This window comes from Moschus berezovskii, chromosome 22 (assembly GCF_049115385.1).
Source record: "Moschus berezovskii isolate FMDL1 chromosome 22, NW_MosBer_1.0, whole genome shotgun sequence".
Lineage (NCBI taxonomy): Eukaryota > Metazoa > Chordata > Mammalia > Artiodactyla > Moschidae > Moschus > Moschus berezovskii.
The window spans coordinates 27,530,095-27,551,196 of record NC_142481.1 but is presented as its reverse complement, the minus strand read 5'-3'; the positions used below and the strand labels follow the sequence as shown (position 1 = coordinate 27,551,196).

Here is a 21,102-nt window from a genome sequence, read left to right as displayed (position 1 = left end):
AAGGCCCTGAAGATACAGCTGGAACCTTCAAAGTTTCCTCCTTGTGTGGTCGATTGCTTGCCAGAAAGTATGCCCTGTTCTCCCACGTGAGGGGCAGGGATGGTACAGGGGGTGCCGAGGCCTCCATCTCCGGGCAGGACTGTCTGTCGTGGGCTGCTCGTGCAAGCCCAAGTCACAGGCCTCTGCAGAAGCCAGATGCAGGTACGAGGGGTGATAAAACTTTCAAAAAGAAGCTTTCCAGGGGAGCTATTAATGCGTCATGTGGTTTCTGAGAATAGGAACAGGCTGCAAGCAGCTCTGTGGCACTCCTTCAATCAGTCAGCCTCGGCATTTCCCTGTCAGAGCTCAGAAAGCCCAGATGAAGCCAATTTCTGCATGACTGGAAAGCAAATCTTAAGCAGGTTGGAGGTAGATGCACCGGGGTGCCCCATACCACCTAGTGTTTAAAATTGTGGTGCATTTGGGTTCAGGACCTTGTGCTGCAAGGTCATAGGTCAGTTGCCCTGGGAGTGTGGGCTCCATCGTGGGAGGGGGCTGAGTTTGAAGATCTGGCCACCCAGCCCTCTATGGCCTGCCATTCCAGAATCATCTATTGGTAACTGGAAAGGGGGCCGTTAAGGAGAAGGCTGGATTATGGCTGATATCTAAATCCACACCTAAGCCATCCTGAGTGGCATCTTCTCTTCTTCCCATTTACCCTTGTCTTAGGCTCAAGCATCTGTCTGCAGCCAGATCTGTCTGCCTAGAGTCTGCTGAGGGCTGGAGCTCACATGTGCCCACCAGTCCTGTGCCTTCATGGTGGCTGAGCCCAGGGTAGGGGTGTTATTGGGGGGGGTGAGGGCTTCCTGCACAATGAATATCAGATCTGAGATTGCCCTGTTCACAGCGTCTTGCTCCACTTGGCTTTGACTGGACAGGACTGGAACAGGCAGTTGTGGCTACTAGAGAGACCATGTGTGAACAGCCGAGCATCTGGATGGGCCTGGGCCTCTTACTTCAAGAGCTCTGAGCCTGTTGTGTGCTGAGGTCTGTGTCTGAACCTCATCTGGTAAGTGACTGGAAGCTGGGGATCCTGGAACTCCCCAGCAGGTCATGTCACCTGCCTCAGGTGAGCCCTGGGGTACCTGCTGCGTGACTGACTGAGTACCAGCCCCCTGCTGCCCAGCGCCACCTCCACCCTCAGGAGAGGCCCTCCTCAGGGACCAACACTAGGGGGAACCTCGCTTCTCTCAGGCTCTGCTGTTGAGGCTTCCGTCCCAGCAAAGTCCCTGCTTCCCTGACACGAGAGCTGATGTTAATGGTTCCTGAGCCGAACAAGGCTGGGAACACACTTCACTTAAGAACAAGTGACAGCATACTTTCTGTGGGAGTAGAGCTTTAAATACAAGTCCACACAAATGGCAGGATTTATGCAGACTCAGTGTTCAGCTGCATTTCAAGTACAGCGCTTCCTCCTGGAATGGATTGGCCGGCTGAGCAGCATGCAGGCATTTCAAGGCACCAGAGAACACAGATGAAGACAATACACCTTGCTGACACGGCAGGGACTTGCTAAAATTCTTCTGAAGGGAATCACTTCACACTCAACCTCAGGTTTTCTATGCAAAGAACATTTAACAAACTGAGTCATAGGAGAATTCATGCAAAGATTAAAAAGCAAATCAGTGCGGATGAGTAAATAAAATCAGGCATCAGTGTCTCACCAGCTTTCCGGTATAGGCCTGGGCAGCTGGGCCCGAGGGCTGAGTTTCTGGGCTGAGACTGGATCTCACTCACCGCTGAGGGCTGAGGCCCTGGGCTTGGGCCTCTTCAGAGATCTCAGACCCCTGGGCACTGCCCCCCTCAGGTCTTCCCTCTGCTCAGGGTATCACAGGAGGCCTTGGCTCTGAGAGAACCGATCAGAAGGCCTCCTGAAGGAGGGTGGCCCGGCTTGGGCTGAACCGTGGACTACTTGCTTAGGGAGGCCTCTGACCTGCCTGTGGGGCTGTCCTGGGCCTGCTCCAGAAGATATAATGGGAGGGGATTCGGGGCTGCTGTCTGCTACCCCAGGGAGTGGGCCTTAGAGCTTCATTTGCATAAGGCTGTGAATTAGTATTTGTCCACAGCAAAGACCAACAGGGAAGCTGTCTTGGGGGTCTATAGCCCCCCCACTCCCCTCTATTTGCTGCCACCAAACCTGCTTCCAAGGGTCTTCTGAGCCTCTGGGTGCCAATGAACCCCTGCCTTCTCTCGTAGTGGTGCCCTGTCTACACCTGCTACTGAATCATACACTTCAGACAAGGGAGAAAAGAACCCTTGGCTGAGACCACATGTCCCCAGGTGGCTGGTGTAGACATGCTAGTGTAGACAGTGACTGACTTAAAAAGATAAGCACCCTTTGCCTTTGTGATGATCCGGGTAGGCTTCTCTTCCCTTTAGCCTGTATCCTGCCTGCAAGCCTAGGACAGGACTCTTGCCTACTTCCCCTGGGCCTACTTTGAGGGCATCAGGCAAGACTGCATCTCCTGGTCCCCTTGCAGTTGGGTGGGATCGGGTGACTAGCTCTGCCCCACAAGCTGTGAGTGAAGGCGATGGGTGTCTCAGAGGGGCCAGAGTACTGCACAGCAGGTGTGCCAGCTTGGTCCCAGGGGCCACGCTGCACCTGCAGGGGACGGGAAGAAGGAGCTTGGAGATGAAGCCAGCAGCTTGCGGGGTCAGAGCCCAGGGATCAGGCATGGTCAGGTCTTGCTGGCTGATGGTGCCTGCCAGGGCTGGAGGGGCAGGGGCAGGGCAGCGACTGTCAAGGTGGGAGGCTGGGGGTGCTTGGCTTCCATTTCCTGTGAGTCAGAGGCAGCACCCTGACTGCTTGGGGTATATTTCACTCTGCCCCAGAATTCCCGGGGGTGGAGCCTTGCTTTCTAGGTATGTATATTTGAGTGTGGGGGTGTCCTTCTAGATGGAGACAGGAAAGTGGTGGGTGGTGGGTGGAGCAAGCAGTGAACAAGGGCGGGAGGTGAGGCGGAGAGGACTGCAATTAGGCACGAGGGAGACAGGGACACTCAGGAGTCCGACCTGCCAGCCTGTGCCCTTGGTGGCCACAGTGACCCAGGTCACAGGCCAGGAGGAGACACCAGGGGAGGGGCAGCCGTGGAAACTGGCCCTGAGAGGGGGCTCCAGCGCATTCACTTGCATTTTACCCTCGTTGGGTTTGTTTCACTTAAGTGCTTAGAAAGTCCGGTTAGCATCCCATTCTGGGTCTCAGAATAGTAAAAGCACATGGTGCGTGCTGGCCGTGCTCTGGGAGGGCTGAGTGACCCTCTGGCTGTGACCCTCTGGTAAGCTGGGAGTCTGGGCAGCCCCCAACTTGAGGCTACCTGCACCCTCCCCCCACTGCTAGACAGAAGGTGGACAGGGTGTCTTACTGGCCTTTCTGGTAGAGATTTGGAAAGAAAATTTGAGGAACAGAGGTCAGCACCACTGAGAAAAGAGTCTGCAGTTTCAACCAGACTTGCTCTAAGGTACAGGCCCAACAGGACGCCTCAGCTGCTTCTCCTTATCTCAGCCCTTCCCCCTGGTCCTGGACCTCTATTCTTCTCGTTCCCTCCCTGCCCTTGGGACTGCTCTTTCTCTGAGCCCTTTGTTGTTCCCTCCTCCCTGGCCCACCCCCTGGAAGTGCTGTACCTTCCCCTGCCTCTTCTCTTGGTTGATCTTTTGTGGGTCACCTATTCCCAGTGTCTCTCCTGATCTCTGATCCCATGAATTTAAGTGGTTGACCAGCTCTCCATCTTCCCTTAAAGGTTTATTATTTGTGTTCCTCCACTTCCCCAGTACCAGCTTTGTCTCCTGAGTAGTCCTAGGCCCCTGGACCTCTTCCATACCCACCCATTCCTCTCACCAGCCCACAGTTCTGCCTCCCTAATCCCTGGCATCCATTCCCATTGGCCACACCCAATTCAGGCCTCACCTTGTCCCACCTAGGCCCTGTGACAGCCGTCACCTGGTCTTGGAGCTCCCTTCTTGGTCCTTGTGGCAGCTGGTGGCATCTTTCTAAACTACACATCAGACCACATTGCTTGCCCGCTAAACTCTTAGTGGTTCTTGCTGACCCCAGGGAGATGTGCCTGGCAGGAAAGAGCAGGCGAGGCCCAGCAGTCTGATTGCTCAGTGACCCTGTCTACTTCTGAAGTCCCAGGGCATCCCTACCACCACCCAACCTGCACAATTTCCCCCTCAAGCCCTTCCAGTGCTCCATGCCTCTGCTGAGGCAGTTTCCTTGCAGCTATTATCTGTGCAAAGGCCTCAGCAGAGGCGCTCAGGGTTTGGAAGTCACGATGATGGTCTTATAACCAACCACTGCCAGCCCCCTCCTCTGTGGCCCCAGGGGTAACTAGAGACCTTTGACCAGGCTGAAACGAGCTGTTTCTCTCCTGACAGCTGGCAGTTTCCGTGCTTTTATTACCCATGTGCTGGCTGCACACCAGAAGGATGAGCAGCCTCCCACATGCTCAGATCTACCACACTAGACACAGAACCGAGAGAGGGGAGACTTGAGCAACATTGGCAGATCCCATCCCTCACACAAAGGGAGGGAGGGCTTACTGTGTGTGGCCCAATGAGGTGTTTGCGGGGCCAGGGACCCTGCCCACATGGTGACACCACCCGCTTGGCAGCTCATTCACCCACTTCAACCTCCAGTCCTAGGGAATTCGAGCTCCTTTCTCCCCTTGCAGGCACTCAGTATTTTATCCGATCCCTGTATGTTGGGCACCGAGTAGGCAGATACTTAGAACCCCTGATGACTGACTGACAGACGACAGCCCTGCCCCCTGCAGGCCTGGGTGGCTTCAGCAGTCCAGTTCATCCAGGGTGGTCCATCAGGACCTCAAGCTCATCCTCTCCCTCCCTCCCTTCCATGCTCTCTCTCTGTGCGGGGAGTGGGGCAGGGGGCTACGAGCCCATCCATGGCAGAGACACAAGGGAGACTAGAAATGAGCCTCAGAGAGGCAGAACTAACAGATCCACCTCATGGGACATCTGAGCAGATGCTGCACAGAACACACCTCCCAGAATGAGCTCTTGTCACCGAATGGTGCATCTACATGGTACAATCACCCCAACCAGACACCACTGGTTCCATTTACAGATGAGAAAACGGAAACTCGGAAAAGTAAACAACAGTCCCTGAGCGGTGTAGCCTGGTCACCGGATCTCAATTTTCCTTTCCTCTCTGCATTTCCACCAAGATTAAACACAAATAATATGCAAATACATGCAAAATATGCAAGTGAGCGCTATCCAGCACCAAGCCCCCCTACCTGTGGGACAAGTTCACCACGCTATCCCCCTTGTTCTGCCTGTTCTTACCCCTCCCTTTTCCAGTCCTTGAAGGTTACATTTGTCACCCACCCCCACTGAGCCCTTAGTGAAGACCCCAATAATCTTCCATGTGAACTGCCAGCCTCATCCAGCTCCCTTTTTGTTTTTCCATCTAGTCATCATCACCTTGAACCCCCATATCTCTCTTCCCCCAGCTTGGTAACCTCCCCAGAAGCCAGGAAAGCATCTAATTTGCGTATTTGGGAGGGAGCAGGTTCTTAAAATGATCTTGCTGTCCTGGCTACTGGACTGAGGTTCCGAACTTTCCAGGGGTCTCTGTGTTTCTGGTTTCCACTTTTATTCTAATGGTTTGACTTATGGATTCAAGACTAGAATTACAAGATAAAGTTCAAAACTTCTGATACACATTGCCACACTGCTTTTCTTGAAGGTCATTTGAGAGTGCCCGTTTCACAGTATCCTTGCCAGCTCCAGGTTTTAGCATTAAAAAAAATTTTTTTTATAGTTCAGTGGGAAATGATATCTGATTATATTTTCCAAAATATTTAAATTGTTTTCCTTCATTTTTGCAAAATACTGTCTCAGTCTTTTTCCTCCTTATTGAAGGCGTTTGCATTTTCAGTCTCCATAGATTTGCGTGTGTCAGACATACCCCTTCTGCAGGCACTGAACCACGAGGATGGGTTCAGAATGGGAGCAAACTGTTTGCCCCAGACTGCTTACCCTAGAGCTGTGTTTTCAAACTTTTTATCCAAGAAGCAGAACCTTTTCTCAATCTCAGACAACACCTCTTTATATAAAATGTGAATAAGTAATCTATGAAAGGAGGCCTGAAGGGTCCTCTCCCATCCCTCTCTCCCTTCCAGAAGCCCCTCATACCTGAGGAGGCGCCTCTGGGAGCTTCTCGTCTTTCTGGCAGAAGAGGGAGCACTCACTTCGGAGTCAAGGACCTGAAAAGAAATGAGCGGTTCACAGAAGTGCCCGGAACTCAACAGTCAGCGAGCAGCCCAGTACAGGTGAGCCAGGTACAAAGACCAAGGGGCCGCACCTGTGCAGGAGGCACCGCCACACCCTCCACGTCGCCAAGGAGAGGGTGTGGGCCCCGCGGTCCCCACGAAGTTCAGCCAGAAGGGGTGGGGGCGGAGGTTTGTGGGATAGACAGGCTGGGGATATGCGGGTTGACAGGTGGGGAGGACTCTGTGGGTGGGAGGCATGAGGCTTCCATGTGAACAGCTGGACCCAGACCAGGCCAGAGCTGTGCAGGGTGAGGGGCGGGGAGAGGGGAATTCAGAGCGCCAGCAGCGGGGCCTGGGTTTGATCTGATAACTGAAGCTAGAACAATCAGAGCTCTCCCCAGGAGCTTTGTATAATCTCAGCCTCACGAGATACCTGAGGGCGGGGGGTGGAGAGCTGAACCCAGACCCGGAAAAAGAGGGACCGTGGCTACTGGGACAGGGGTGGGTGGGAGGAGGAAGCCGTTTGGCAGCAGATAAGGAGTGGAGGAGACAGACCGGCAGAGGGAAGGCTCGGCAGGGACACTTCGTGAACCCAGTGGGGTCTTCGGAGGGGGTGCGTTTGAGAGGGCACTCGTGTGCGCGGAGACCTTTGCCCACGAAGCCACCGGCTCCCCCCATTCCCTGCTAACCCAGTCGGAGGATCGGGCGGACCCAGACACTCACTCCCCAGGAGGGTCTCTTGGGCCCGGGCTCGCTCTCTGGCCCCGCCCCGCCGTTCTAGCCCCGCCCCGGCCTCAGGTGCCGGACCCGCCCCGATTTCTGGTCCCGGCCCCTGGGCCTGGGACACTGCCTGGCCTGACTCTCCGGCCCCGCCTCCTGAAACCTGGCCCTAGGCAAGAGCTCTCTGGCCGCGCCCCCTGGCCTCAGGCAATGTTCTAGCTCTTTAGTCCCTCCTTCCAACCCCAAGTCCCGCCCGCGACTTTCCAGCTGAATCCCTGGCTTTTTGGCTCTGCCCAGCCCTCACCCCGCGCGGAGCTCGTTGGTCTTACACTTTCTCAAGCCAGTCCTGCTGCCCATCGGCGCAGAGCCCTCTTAACCACCCTCCCATCGCAGGCGAGGCAGAAGTCACTCACTCCCCAGGGTCCCTGTGGACCAGCCTCTGTCCTTTAGTTATACTTATTTTGCAAATCACCCAAATTGTTTCAGCGGAACCTGAAATTTGTGTCCCAAGCCCTCTGCCCTCAAGCCTGAGTGGAGCTGGAAGGTGTGTCTTCTCACTTGGGAAATAGTTGGCACCCTCCTGATTAGCGTTCCACTCGAAAAGCTCCAGTGAGACAAGAATTCTAGCCGGCTGAAAGTCTTGGACAAGTCATTTAACTTCTGAGCCTCAGATGCCCCCTCCCCTGTAACACTGGGGGTCATTACAGGGTCTTGGATGGTCATGGCCAGGACCAAGTGAGCACAGGGACTGGTGTTACCAGATCAGAGTGGGAAGAAGGAAGCCGGGGGAACCCTAGGCCTTCACTATGCAGGAGGGGGCCCTTGTTTCCATGGGGACACCCTGGCTTATTTCCTGCCTTATTCCTGATGAGCTTATTTCCTTGCCAGTCTTCCCTCTCCACCTGTGGTGTGGGGAGTCCACCCTGCCGAGAGGTTAGAGGATGGCCTACTGTCTTGGCCTCCAGAGGATGCCTTGTCCCCTGTGCCCTGGACGCCAGCCTCCTCACCCTCAGTAAGCTGACAACCCACCCTCACCTCTCTCTTTCACCCTCTCGTCGGGCTGACCTGCCCCTAGACCACAGGCTGGCACGCATCTGGAAGTGAACATAAAAGAGGCATCCCTCTCCGGAGCCATCCCAACTTATGTGGCTCTCGGCTCCCACTGCCTTCTCCGCGAGCACTGAGGAGCTCCCACCTCATCTCTCAATGAGAGATTTGTTAAGGACGGTCTTTGTCCTTAGATGTTCCCCTTACTATCCCCCATAGGCTGTATAGCATCTCTCCCCACCAGACTCTTCTGAAAAACCCCGTGTATTTTTTTTTTTTTTCAAAATAAAATTAATCAACAGGAACTAACTATTTAGGGAGGGTTTCCTGAGGGGAAGTGGAATCTCTGCAACCTTGAGATTACAGGACCTTTTCTTTTCTCAAAAGAAAAACATGTCAGAGCACTGGTATTCTGAACCTGACCTTGTTTTGAAATATGCTCCCCTCTGTCCCTTAACAAACTACAGCCTCTCTCCCTCTTTGAAAATAAGATCACATCAAGTCAGGGATTAGAAATGGGAAAAATTCAATCAGAACCTCCCTCTGCCAGTTATACATCTCAGTACACTCCTAGGCAAGCAGAATCAGCTCCCACTACAACCCAGCTCAGCATCATCATTCAGAACGCACCGGTAGGAAATGGTGAAACAGAAGGGCCTTTCATCCTGAGTGAGCGAGGCCTGCAGTACTGCTCTCCTAGCTCCGGAAGCTGGCGGTGTCTGGGGCCAGTGGAGTCAGGGCCTGTTGCTTAAATAGGCAGTGGGAGGGTTTGGTGGGGGGCGGGCATGGAAAGTGGGCCATTTACCCAGCACAGCCAGGCAGTGTCCGCCGAGCCAGCAGTGGTCCTAAGCATGCGCCTGCCTGCTTGTCCACCGTGAGCCTCAAGCCCACAGGCCCCTAGACCACAGACCAGCACCTGGGATGACCCCTGATGGACGTGCTGCTCCGAGTGAGACCACGTGCCCAGACACACGGAGCTTGGTCCGGGTTCCGGGATACCTCTTCCTGTCCTGAGACACAGCCTGCCTGGGCAGCAGAACCAACTGTGGAGTTGGATGGACCTGCTCCCAAGACCAGTAAGTAGTGGGCATCAAGCAGGGCATCTCACCAAGTCTCGGTTTCTACTTTCTTAAAATGAGGATAATAACACTGACTTCATAGGTTCAGAAATAATGTTTGTAAAGGTTCTAGCACCTAGGAGGTTGATTTATTTATCCACATGATAATGCTGGAGTCAGGTTACTGTCAACAAGGTTCAAGCCCAGAGAGGTTTGGTAACTTACACAAAGTCACACAGCCCTTTAGCTGAGTGTCAGAGTCAGACTTCATGCAGTCCTGAGACTAAGTTGTGTTGGCAGAAACCCCTTGAGGTGAGGGTAGGGAGCAACTGCTGGCCTTGGGGAAATGTCTTGACTGAACTCTGGTGAAGGAGTTACCGCTAGAAACCCAACACTGAGATAAGAGAAGAGGCATGGCTGGACAGGCAAGCTGAGATGGCCAGTCTGTGCATTTGGCTGGGACCTTAGGGGGGATGCAGAAGTCTCCTAGAGTAACTACTAGGTGTGGCTAGTGAGAGGAGTTTGTTTCTTCTTTCCACTTCTACAGAGCAAATCTTGTTTCAGAGCATAACAAATATATGGGTAGAATTGCATATTTTCCTCTTAGGTTCAGCTTCAGCTCTCAAGATGTTAGTCTTTTTGTCATTTTAATTTCAAAAGAACCTCTCTCTCTTCATTTCAGCTTGCCAGATAATTTATCATTCAAAAATATAACTGGCAAATTTTCTTTCTTTCCTTGAGAGTCAAACTTGACAGGCACAGTGTGTGTACTTTAGTTCTAGGCTGAACTGTTTTTTCATCTCTGGAAACTTGTCTTGTATTATTTCTTTCCAGATGTTTCCCTCATCATATACCCCACCCCATTCATGACTCTTTCTCCTATTCTGGGGGCTTCGACCCCATTTCCCGTTTTTCAAATCAGTTATTTATGCCTCTCCTTGTTTTCTGTGTCTCCGTTTCTGGCTGGATGTCTTTTTTTATACTCAACATCACTGTTTCCTTTGTTCTGCTGGTTCAGTTATTCAAACTGCTACATCTAGATGTTTTCACTTCTCTTATAGTCATGGAATTACAGCCATTTGTTGTTGTTGTCGTTCTGACCTGTTCCCATTAACAGTATTTTGGTCATGTATTTCTTTCAAAGTAGTTACTTCTAAGTTTGCCTTACTTGCGGCTGGAGGCTTTGCAGATTCCATCATCTAAAAAACAAGTTAATTGATGTTTCTTGAGGGCCCACTGTGTGGAGACACGGCTGCTCAGCACCTAGCTTGTGGTAACTGCTTCCCTTCCGAGTTTAACTCAGAACTGTGCAGTTAGAGCTGCTTTGAGGGAGATTCTGATTAACTGAGATTTATTGCATCTTGTTTTTGAAAAGATGTTCTATGTGCAATGTACTAAGATTTTTTTTTTTTTTTTTAGGAGTGAGAAAATTAGGGCTAAGGGAAAATAAAGGTGGAAAAACATGAAGCAGAGATGGGAGGATGGAGTGAATGAGGAGGTCTTGATTCTGACCTCAGATGGGCACAGAGAGGATTCATTTTATGACTAAAACCTGTCCTTTTGATGTTTGTCGGTGTTGACCCTTCAAGTTCTTACTTGAACAGCTGCAGCACAGAACAGCTCCCTGGTGCAGCTCAGTCTGCAAGCCCCCAGGGTGGGAAACACTTTTGTTTTGTTCCCAATAGGAATGGAGTTGAAAAGAAACAGAGGTGAGATATATTCATGACGTGTGAGTGGCTGCATGTAAACACTGGAAGTTACCTCCTTCTCGTCTTCCAAAAGTCAGTATTGATTGAACAGCTAATTAGCTGTGTATTTCCTGTGCTCTAAATTGGATTATTTCCCTGTTTTGGGGTGGCAGGTGTCTTCTGGGTGGGGGCTCTCTGTTCCCATAGCGTGCCAGGGTGGCCTTATTTCACACCTCTCAGGAAACAGCCTTCCGAGTGACAGATTGATTGCTGTATGGGTGGTTACCAAAAAAGATCTTGTTTTATTAGCTGTTTGTCTTGCAAAGTGAAATCAGTTTTTTTTTTTTTTTAACTTTATCAAAATGTCATTGTCCTGGGATTTGAGAACTTGCCCTCTGATTTCAAGGGAAGATTGGCAGATCCCACAGGTAAAGAGCTGTAATGTCAGGGTCTCACTCGAGCCCTTGAGTAATGAACTTGGCTGTGCGACCAGTCTGGGCTCTCTCATGGTGAGGGGAGGGCACCCAGGGCCAGCTGGACACCAAAGGATGTTGCCAAACCTCATCCTGATGCCTTAAACGATGCCCCCCACCTTTATTTTAATACATCAAGGGAACATAAAAATCAAGAGATTCATGCACATGAACTCTTATGTGTAGATAATTTTGCTTTTCTGTTTGAGGAAGAAATAGAAAACATTCCACTTACTTTTTTTTTTTTTACAGTAAAAACATGAAAAGACCCTGATGCTGGGAAAGATTGAGGGCAGGAGGAGAAGGGGATGACAGAGGATGAGACAGTTGGATGGCACCACTGACTCGATGGAATGAGTTTGGGTAAACTCCGGGAGTTGGTGATGGACAGGGAGGCCTGGCGTGCTGCATTTCATGGGGTCGCAAAGAGTTGGACATGACTGGGCGACTGAACTGAACTGAACTGAAAAACAAGGAACTATATTAAACAATTTAAAAAGTATTTGGTTTCTTATTGGTGGCTCTTAAAGAAGAGAGAAAGAGAGGAACTTGAAAGCAGTGGAGAGAAGGCAGGGGCCAGAGTCCTGCCCCCAGGGACCGCCCCCCCCCCGCGCCCCCCGACCCTGCTCCCAGCCCTAGAGGCCCGGCCCCTACAGTCTTGTGGGCAGAGACTTATTCCTTGGCCTCTTCCTCTCCCTCACCTTGTCCTGTCCGGAGGCAGTCCGAGCTCTGTGGTCCATTTTCAGTCCCTTCTTCCCCATTTGCAGGCTGTCATCTCTACTTAGGCCTCCTCATTTCTTGCCAGCATGGTGGCACAGTCCTCAAGCCTATGTGTGGCGCCTTCATGCTCCAAGTCCAAGCCCATGATCCCCACCACAAGTAGTCTGAGTTCCTCCTGCCCTTGGCCAGTGCCTCACATCTCCCTCCACACCCAGAAAATCCACCTCCCTTGCCTGATTTTGGGGCCCTGCCCTCCACAGCCTCGCTTCTGCCATGATTCATTCGGATGGCCTCAACCTGTGGCTTTCCTCTTTCCTGGAACATGCCATGCTCTTTCACGCCTCTGTGCCTTTGCACATGCTGTCCCCTGTATCTGGAACACCCTCCCCAGCTGGTCTACCTGGCACCCAGCCTCTAAGGTTCAGCACTGCAGCTCTCAAGCCCCTCCCTTAGTCACACCCCCCTGGGCTTTGTGCTGGCAGTCCAGAGCCCCCAAAGCAGCAGGCACTGAGCCCAGTCCCTGAGAGGCACCCAGGGAACCTTGGTTAAAATGATAAAATGGTTTCTAGCCAGGTTCAGTCCCGGAAGTTCCAGAAGGTTCAGTTCCCTCTGTACATTCCAGGTGGCACAGCAGGAGCTGGAGAAAACTCCCCACTGTTTGAACTAGTGCATTGATTAGGCTGCCTTAAAGGTGAAAGGACCCATGTGAACTCCCGTGTGTGGTGGCAGTGCCTAGTGCCTGCAGCTGGCTGAGATCGCACCATCACCCACGTTTAGGTGGAAACTGTGTGCTGGAAACTGTGTTGAGGATATTGCATACAGAACCACTTGTTTAATTCTCTAAACAGCCTGGGAAGGTTGGGTATTACTGTTCCCATACTTGGAGAGGGAAACAGAGCCTTGGGGAGGGTAAGCGACTTGTCCAAGTCACATAGCTAGAGAGTAGCAGAGCCCAGACTCTGTGGGGAGGACTTATCGATGGCCCCCTCCTGGCTCAGGTTTTGACCCCGCCACCCAGGACTCCCTAATGCCACAGAGGCACGTGCAGTCCGGGGACGAACACCCCAGCGGTCAGGGAAGCCTGTAGCCTCCACCCTCCCCTCTCTGATGCCCTCCTCCTCTGTCCCTGGGGAACTTAGCACCAGAGTGTGGATGGGGCTTTTGCCTTGGACAGACAGCTGGTGAGGCTCGGAAGGATAGAACCAGCAGGAACCAGATAAAGCTCTAGTCGTGGGGCCAGGGAGGGGTTGAGGGGACATGCTGGCCAAGCTCAGTTTGCCTTACCTGCTCCTTCAGCCTGGTGCCCCACTATCTGTTCTCACCCAGAAACCAAAGTGATCTTTCTGCATGCAAACCTGAGCACCTTCAAGCTTAACACACTTTCACTGCCCCCAGAATAAAATCCCTGCCCTGAGCCCACCGTCCTCTCCCAATTCATTCTCTGCTAGTCTCCTCCTCTGCTTGTGGAGGAGGACTTTCCCCTGTGGTCCCCGTCTCTCTCAGGGCAGGCCTTTCCTCACTCTGTCCCCTCGTGCTGGAAGTCCCCCAACCTTATTTGGCTGGTAGCTCCTCAGCTGAAAAATCTCCTCCTCAGGGAAGCCCTCCTGATTTCTCCCAGTGTTCAGTATTAGGGCCTCCGGCAGGGAGCACTTAGTGCTCCCAGCCCTGCCTCCCAGGTGAACTCTGAAGGGGCTGGGACCTAGCAACCTGCATACTGACAAGGCCAAGGGGGCTGACACATGGGGGCAGCAACATACCCCAAGTGTGACCCTCCAGAGGGAGATGCCAAATCTGGTTGCAGGATGTTGGGGTCTTATGGTGGGAGGGGGATTGTCGAAGAGGCAGGCATTGCCTGGAACGTGCAGGGCTGTGGCCACGTGGACCCCCAGCTGAAGCCACAGCAGTGGACACCATTCTCGAGGAAGGCAGGGGGAGGGAAGAAAGAGGTCAAGGACAGACCTGGAGACTTACCCCATTTTTGGCTTGGTGAGGAAAGAGGAGCCAAAAGAAGCACTTGGGAAAAGGCAGAATAATGCAGAGGAAAAAAAAAAGGAAGCTAAGATATAGCACTGTTTTTATTTAGTTCTCAGATAGTCTTAATTTTTTTTTTTGTTTCCCTTAGAATAGCTGAAATAGGAGGGCCCTACGTGGCAGTCCCTGGGATGAGAAAACCGTGTCCCTCTATATTTTTACCTTCCTCACACTACCTCTTTGAGCCTGGAGGAGGCATCCTGGCCTGAGCTGGCCCGAGCTGGCGTCTCCGAGGCAGATTCAGCCAGCTCTCAGCTCGTCCTCCAGAAACCACCACCAAAAAGCCAGGTATTCACTTTTCTTGACCAGAAATAAACGCGTTAGACAAATGTCCACAGGCAGTCTTGAGGGATGTGAACACGGAATCACCCCATACATTTACTTTTGTTTCCTTTCCTTGGTTCAAAGTTGGGTTTTTTTTGTCCGTACTAGTTACATTAAAATTGGACAGTAATTAATGTCCTTAAAATAGAATGTCCGTATTCCCAAGTTTAGAAAGAAAAACCACCTAGAAGAGAAAAATGTGGGCGCATGTGAAATACCATTCCATCAACCGCAGCGGCTTTCATCAGCCTCGGCTGGGAGCCCTGCCCAGTGGGGTTTGCGGTATAGCAGCCCATGTCTGTGGTGTCTTTTCACCATCTTCCCCCCAAACCCCCCGCTCCCAGGCTCCAGATCAAGGAAGCCCTTGACATATATGGCTTGGAGCCCTCAGGGTGCGCCAACCTCTAATTACATTTCTTTTTTTAAATATTGATAAACAGTTCCTCTGTTAATTCAAATGTTTTTAAACACCGAGCCTGTAGCTTCTGGCTCAGACAGAACAGATCGTCCAGGCCTCCTCAGGCCTCAAAGCTTCTCTCCAGCTGCCTGGGCTCTTGGCCTCTCATTCGACCACTGAAGGAAGAAAACTGTCCCTCTGGCTTCCCTGGTGGCTCAGATGGTAAAGAATCCGCCTCCAGAGTGGGAGACCTGGGTTTGATCCCTGGGTCAGGAAAATCCCCTGGAGAAGAGAATGGCTACCCACTCTAGTATTCTTGCCTGGAGAATTCCATGGACAGAGGAGCCTGGCGGGCTATATAGTCCATGGGATCAGAAAGAGTTGGACATGACTGAGTGACCAACGCTTTAATTTACCTGGATGGGGGTTGGTGGGGGGGTCACTTCAGGATTCAAAATCAGGCCTGGCTGGGCTGCAGGGTAAGGCTCACGTCCCCCAGGTGGGGACTTCTGGCCTCTCTGTCTAGCTGGGCTCCTACTCTAGGCTCAGGGTAGAGGTGGGGAGGGTGAGGTGGAAGGGGCCAGCTTCCACTGCTCGGTGGCCTGATGCTGCACTGCACATATGTCACCACCTTGCTTCCTGAATGGGTATTGGTCCCTGGTCCCACAGGTTTGTATGTAAACAGGATGACAGTGGAGTTCCACCCTCCCAATTCTCCCCACCATGGCTGCTACATGGGATGGAGGGGAGGGGGAGTGGAGGGGACCCCTTCTAGTCCCACAGAGTCAGAAGAGCTAAATACCCTCCATCCCATCTTGGGGACACTGATATACCAGGACCCTCCAGGCCCAGGTTCCCCCAGACGTAGCTGACTGCACTGTGGGGGGAGGGTGGTGGTCCCTGTGGCTCCTGGATGACTCACAGCCCACTTAGCTGATTCTTGCCCAGATTGCCAAGTTCCCTGTCTTTATTGATCAGAGGACTTGACCAGCAGCCGGGTATCGACATCGCTTCTAAAATGACGGTGTCCAGAGAGGAGCGCCTTGTTACAAACGCAGCAGGCCAGTAAGGCCTGTGATACAGCAAAGCCTGCGACTTTGTGGGGCTGAGGCTGAGTTCCTGGCATCACCACACCTCCCATCTGATATCACAGCAGGTCAACTATTATTAACCATTTTACAGATGAGGAAACTGAGGTCCAGAGAGGTAAAGCATGCTGCCTGAGATCGCAAGGGAGGAGTTGGGGTTTGAACCCAGGTCCATCTGATTCTGAAACCAGAGAGCTTCTCAATCTATCCTGTCACAGAGCATCCTGATCTCACCTCCTGCCTTTGGCAAGTGGTCTCTGGAAGGGGACACCCCTGATGCTCAGATATCAGCATCAGGGGTGATGTGGTCCTGGGTGAGGGTCAAGGGCTCTGTGGAGGTACTGGCAGCCATGGTGCTTCTTGTCAAGTCTTGCCCAGGTCTTCTTGGATGTCCTCCTTAGTTGGGGGACCTGTTAGCGTGACCCATCTGGACTACAATTTAACAAGCAATCGTGATCAGCTTGGTGACCATCAGGCCTTTCTGCTACATGCCAGGAAATGGACCTAACCCTGTTATAGGGTAAATCAGATATAATCAGCTGCTAATTCAATAGAGTGACTCTATCAACATTTATCAAGATACAGAAGCTGGTCCAGTGAGTTAGACAACAGGGATGGTTGGATTAGACTCATAAGAAGAACCAACCAGGACTTTCTGAGAGCTTTAAAAAAAATTAAGTGGAAGAGAAACTTTCTCAGTGCCATACGTTACAGGTATACACAGTCATGTGTCCTGAATGTAGATGGGGGTGACTTTCAGACTGGCCATGTGCATACCTGCAGCCTCATCCTGCTGTGGTCTCATCTTTCCAGTCCTGATAGAGGTGCCTAGACCCCTGGAACACTGCCCTGTTCAAAACTGAAGCTGGGAGATCAGCCAGTAAGTGGGGCTGGCCCTTCCCTTTCTGTGCCTGAGGATCATAAAATTCTCAGTCATGGAGTTCGTGGACATAGAAAATGTCTGACCAGCTCTGAGTGGGAAAGAATTTCTCTGCTAACTGGTGGTTTGGGAGTCACATAGGCCAGATCATAATCAGATTAGTGAGGATTGATTGGATCTGTTACTTCCAGATTAGATTGAAATTTTTGTCCCCACTTTGTTCCTGACTGCCAGCCCAGCTGACCAGCAGGGATTGATCCAAGACCCTTCTCTGCAAGCTCACGGAGGTGGTAGCCACTAAGAGCCATCAACGCTCCACAGACTCCTACCCCAGCCTACCTTTGCTGCAGAAGCCTGCATTCTAGACCCCTCTGCAAGGAAGAACACTCCCCACCCACACCGGGGCTGGCTAGTGACTTTCCTCTGATCCATCAGGTCCTACTTTAGGACTGTGCTTCCCCAGCTCCTCTCACAGTTGGTAAGGTCTAACTCCTGTAATAAATGTCTCATGCCATCATGTTTGTATGGTTCTGCCTTCCTGACTGAGTCCTGAGCGATACAGCACCCTCAGTGTCTCTTCCCCATAAAATGGGGGTGGTGTGAGATATGCCAGGCCTTAGAGGAGGACTGGAGAAGGCAATGGCAAGCCACTCCAGTACTCTTGCCTAGAAAATCCCATGGATGGAGGAGCCTGGTAGGCTGCAGTCCATGGGGTCGCTAAGGGTTGGACACGACTGAGCGACTTCACTTTCCCTTTTCACTTCCATGCATTGGAGAAGGAAATGGCAGTCCACTCCAGTGTTCTTGCCTGGAGAATCCCAGGGACGGGGGAGCCTGGTGGGCTGCCATCAGTGGGGTCGCACAGAGTTGGATACGACTGAAGTGACTTAGCAGCAGCAGCAGCAGAGGAGGACTGCATCCAGGTGCTAAGGGCTGTGGGCCTGGGATTGATCCTGGCAGGTACATTTGTCACTGTCTGAGGACAAGCTGAGGCTTTCCCGGGTGGTGCTAGTGGTAGAACCTACCTGCCAGCGCAGGAGATGCTGGAGATGTAAGGTTCTGCCCTGGGTTGGGACGATCTCCTGGAGAAGGAAATGGCAACCCACTCCAGTATTCTTTTCTGGAGAATCCCATGGGTAGAGGAGCCTGGTGGGCTACAGTCCATAGGGTCGCAAAGAGTCAGATACAGCTGAGCACGAGGAGTAAGAGGACAAGCTTTAGGCCAGAGTCATTTCTCAGTTGGGCTTTAGTGTTCTGGCACGTGGTGGGAGCCCTGCAGAGCAGGGCTCACATGAGCTCCGCAGACATGGTCATGCTGGTGGTGGAAGGTGTGGGTGGCCTTTCAAAGGTCTGACTGGTTGCCCAGCCCAGTGGGCGCTGTAACTTAGTGTTAAAGGCAATGGCTGGGCAGAGCCTTTCCTTTTGGATGCTGGTATCTCAGTCCAGGATTCACCTCCAAGTTGGCACATCATTCCCCTGGGAATCCAGGGTGTGCTGAATTAGGAGACTTCCAGGAAGATGTTGAGAAGGGCAGGAATGGCTCATTGGGACTGAGACCAGCTCTGCTGACTTGCTGGTGAGGAGGCTTTCTTTGTTCCTGGAATGATGAGGAGCTAGTCTTGCCTCTTTGAAGCTGGAGATGAGATTTGTAACCACCGCCTCTGTCTCAGGGGCTATCCACACAGCACACCCGTCCACTGTATTCAGGTCCCTGCTCAAACGTCATCTCCTTGACATGGCCTCTACCACCCTGTGTAAAGTAACACTCTTTCCACCACTCCCTATGCCCTTACCTGGCTCCACTTTCCTTTCCCGAATATCACCGTTTCACACAGTATGCAGTTCTGTATTGTCTTTCCTCCTCCAGTAGGCGGTAAAGCCCATCAAGGCAGGGACTGCATCTGTCTTGTTCCCCATGAACACCCAGAACCGCGCCAGCTTATAGCGGTTGTTGTTGTTTAGTCACTCAGTCGTGTCCGACTCTTTGTGACACTGTGGACTGGAGCCCATCAGGCCCTGTCCGTGGGATTTTCCAGGCAAGAATACTGGAGTGGGTTTCCATTTTCTTCTCCAGGGGATCTTCCCAACCCAGGGATCCAACCCATGACTTCTGCATTGGCAGGAGAATTCTTTACCACTGAGTCACCAGGCTCATAGCAGACACCGGTGCAAATTTGCTGCAGGTCAGAACTGCCTTCTGTGTAAAGAAAAGTGTCCTGATCTCCCCTCCATTTGTCTTTCTCCTCCTAACCCAGAGGAAGGCTACTGCTTAGAGTCAGGAAGGCTGCTTTGATTGGTTAGGTACCAAACAGGAGTTCTCAATATCCAGGGTTTTTGAGTTTTTTGTCTTTTTTCTCCCTAATCACTACTCTTGATCATGGAATCTGTAACCATTTTGGAAGTGGATTTGGTATGATTAAATTCTTTCCTAGCTTAATTCTTTATGGAAAACAAGAGTTTTAAATGAAGTGGATTAGAGTGGATTTGCTAATGTTTGATCGTCTCCAGGATAATTCACCCCAGCTTCGCTCAGCCCCAAGGCTGGGCCAGCACCCTGAAGGATACGCCAATGGATCCTCCTAAGTGGAGGAGAGAAGATCCCCATTTTTACAGAATGCTCGTGACTGAATGGGCCGAGGCCCTTGAGGAACTCTTAGAACACCTGGGGGCTTCACTCTGCAGGGAGTGCCAGTCCTGGGATGAGGGGCAGCAGGCCATCCCTGGCCTGGTTACCATGTTTCCTCCTGGAGTACCCAGGACCACAGCTCAGCAGATGCAAGGGTGAGTGTGCAAGGCTGGGGCACGAGGAGACTCTGGGTGGGGGGGAAACTTTAGTAGTGGGACTGCTAGACGAGTCTAGGTCCCTCAGGAGCAGGAGGCGAGCACCTGTGTCTCTGGCCCACCTGTCATGAGGCTCCTGCCCACAGAGGCTGTGCGCAGCCCAGCCCAGTACAGAATCAGGGGGATCACGACAGCCTGAAACACTGTTTCCAAGAATAGAGCACAGACAAGAAAGCTCTCTGCCCGAATTGGAAATGAAAAGGCACTGATAGTTGGCGGGGCCCCTCCAGTGACTTGGAACACTCTGCGGGAGACCTTGTTCTTGGCAACACCAGAAGTGGGGCATCTGCTGTAACCTTGGTCACATGTGTGCAGACTCGTGAGGGCCTGTGGGCCTGGCTGGGATAGACCCTGGCTCTTACCCAGACACTTGGTAACTCTTAGAAAATGGGATTTCCCTCTTCTGATGATTTGATTTTTAACTTATTTCTGGAATCTGTAGCTTTTAGTGGGGACCTACATCTGACGCACTATGGGTAGAGACAGCGAGGTTACTTCCCCCCAAGGCAGGTGTTTGATAAAGGTTTGGGGTCTCATCCTTAGGACTCAGGGCTGCCCTGTGTCTTCTGTCCCCATGGCAGGACCACGTGGTTCCCAAGACTGCCTCCTTCATGAAAGGAGATGCGCAAAATCATTCTGTCTGGGAGGCCTTATGTTCCTCTCTCATCATGAGGAGCCAAGCTACACTCAGAAGAAAATAGTGACTTGGAGCAAAACATGTAGCCTGAAAGGCCTTTTCCTCTTTTGGAAATGCAAGTAAACATGGCCAGGGCCCTGGAGAGATGCCATCTCAGCCACAGGATGGCACTCCACAGGGGCTACCCTTTCATAGTAAAACCCCTGGTTCATACCCTCTCCTTGGTGTGTACAATTGGGGGCTCAAGTGCCCCTCACCTCTGAGAGTGGAGATCCAGTCATCCCTTAGCCCTCAATCCAAGACTTAACAACAGCCAACACAGGTGGAGCCCGTGCTTTATGCTGGACATGGCGCCAAGGGGTTCACCTCACTCTGTACTTAACCCTGGTCCTGTCCCAGAAGCCCTCAGTGGTCACGGCTTTAGCCCTTGCTCAGCAGCGAGGCTGGAGTTTCAAGCCCCGTGGGTCTAATGGTGGAGCCTGTGCTCTTAGCCCGTCTGCCATTCTTCCCATGGGGCCTGTCAGATGATTCATTTCTTATTCTACACCCAGAGACAATGAGGCGTAAACCAGAATAAAAGGGGGCTATTACGATACCACTATTTGCCGTTTATCTAAATTAGGTAATAAATCACAGAGCCACTTGGAACACTATACACGTCAACCTCCTGAGCATTTAGTTATCACTTAGTGCCATTTGATGGTGCCTATGGTATAATTAACACTTTCATCTAGAAAATATATTTCTGTGAAATGGAAAAGTGAAAGAGAAGATACATTTAACCTGCCCCTCCTCTTCCTTGGAGACTGGGCACAATCCCCTGGCAGTGGTCGACTGGGGTGGCTCAGGCTGGTGAGTGGGCACACCGGCATTCCCAGCCCTTTCCAGCCTGGATGGTGTCCTGGGAAGGGGGACGCTGTCTCTGA

At 52.0% G+C, this 21,102-nt stretch overlaps 1 protein-coding gene and 1 long non-coding RNA gene across 6 annotated transcripts in view; one reads left to right on the top strand and one right to left on the bottom strand.

The window, feature by feature from the left end:
* The window catches only part of SMPD3 (sphingomyelin phosphodiesterase 3), an 85,854-nt gene that overhangs the window by 20,678 nt on the left and 44,074 nt on the right, over positions 1-21,102 (bottom strand). Inside the window, exons 1-2 of one of the 2 annotated variants that reach the window (XM_055412459.2) lie at positions 6,828-7,158; positions 6,196-6,266 (exon numbers count right to left, since the gene is read on the bottom strand). The gene's annotated coding sequence lies outside the window, so the exon portion shown is untranslated. Of the gene's footprint in view, positions 1-6,195; positions 6,267-6,827; positions 7,159-21,102 lie in introns of those variants that run through there. The other variant, XM_055412458.2, reaches the window with a different exon arrangement.
* On the top strand, positions 12-11,741 carry LOC148774383 (uncharacterized). Of its 4 annotated transcripts, XR_016035797.1 has the most exons (6): positions 12-408; positions 709-1,048; positions 6,183-6,332; positions 8,919-9,115; positions 10,783-10,806; positions 11,511-11,741. It is a non-coding gene; the product is annotated as an uncharacterized LOC148774383 (long non-coding RNA). The 4 variants fall into 4 exon arrangements; XR_016035795.1 differs by having other exon boundaries at positions 709-813; positions 918-1,048; positions 8,919-11,741; XR_016035796.1 differs by lacking the exon at positions 10,783-10,806.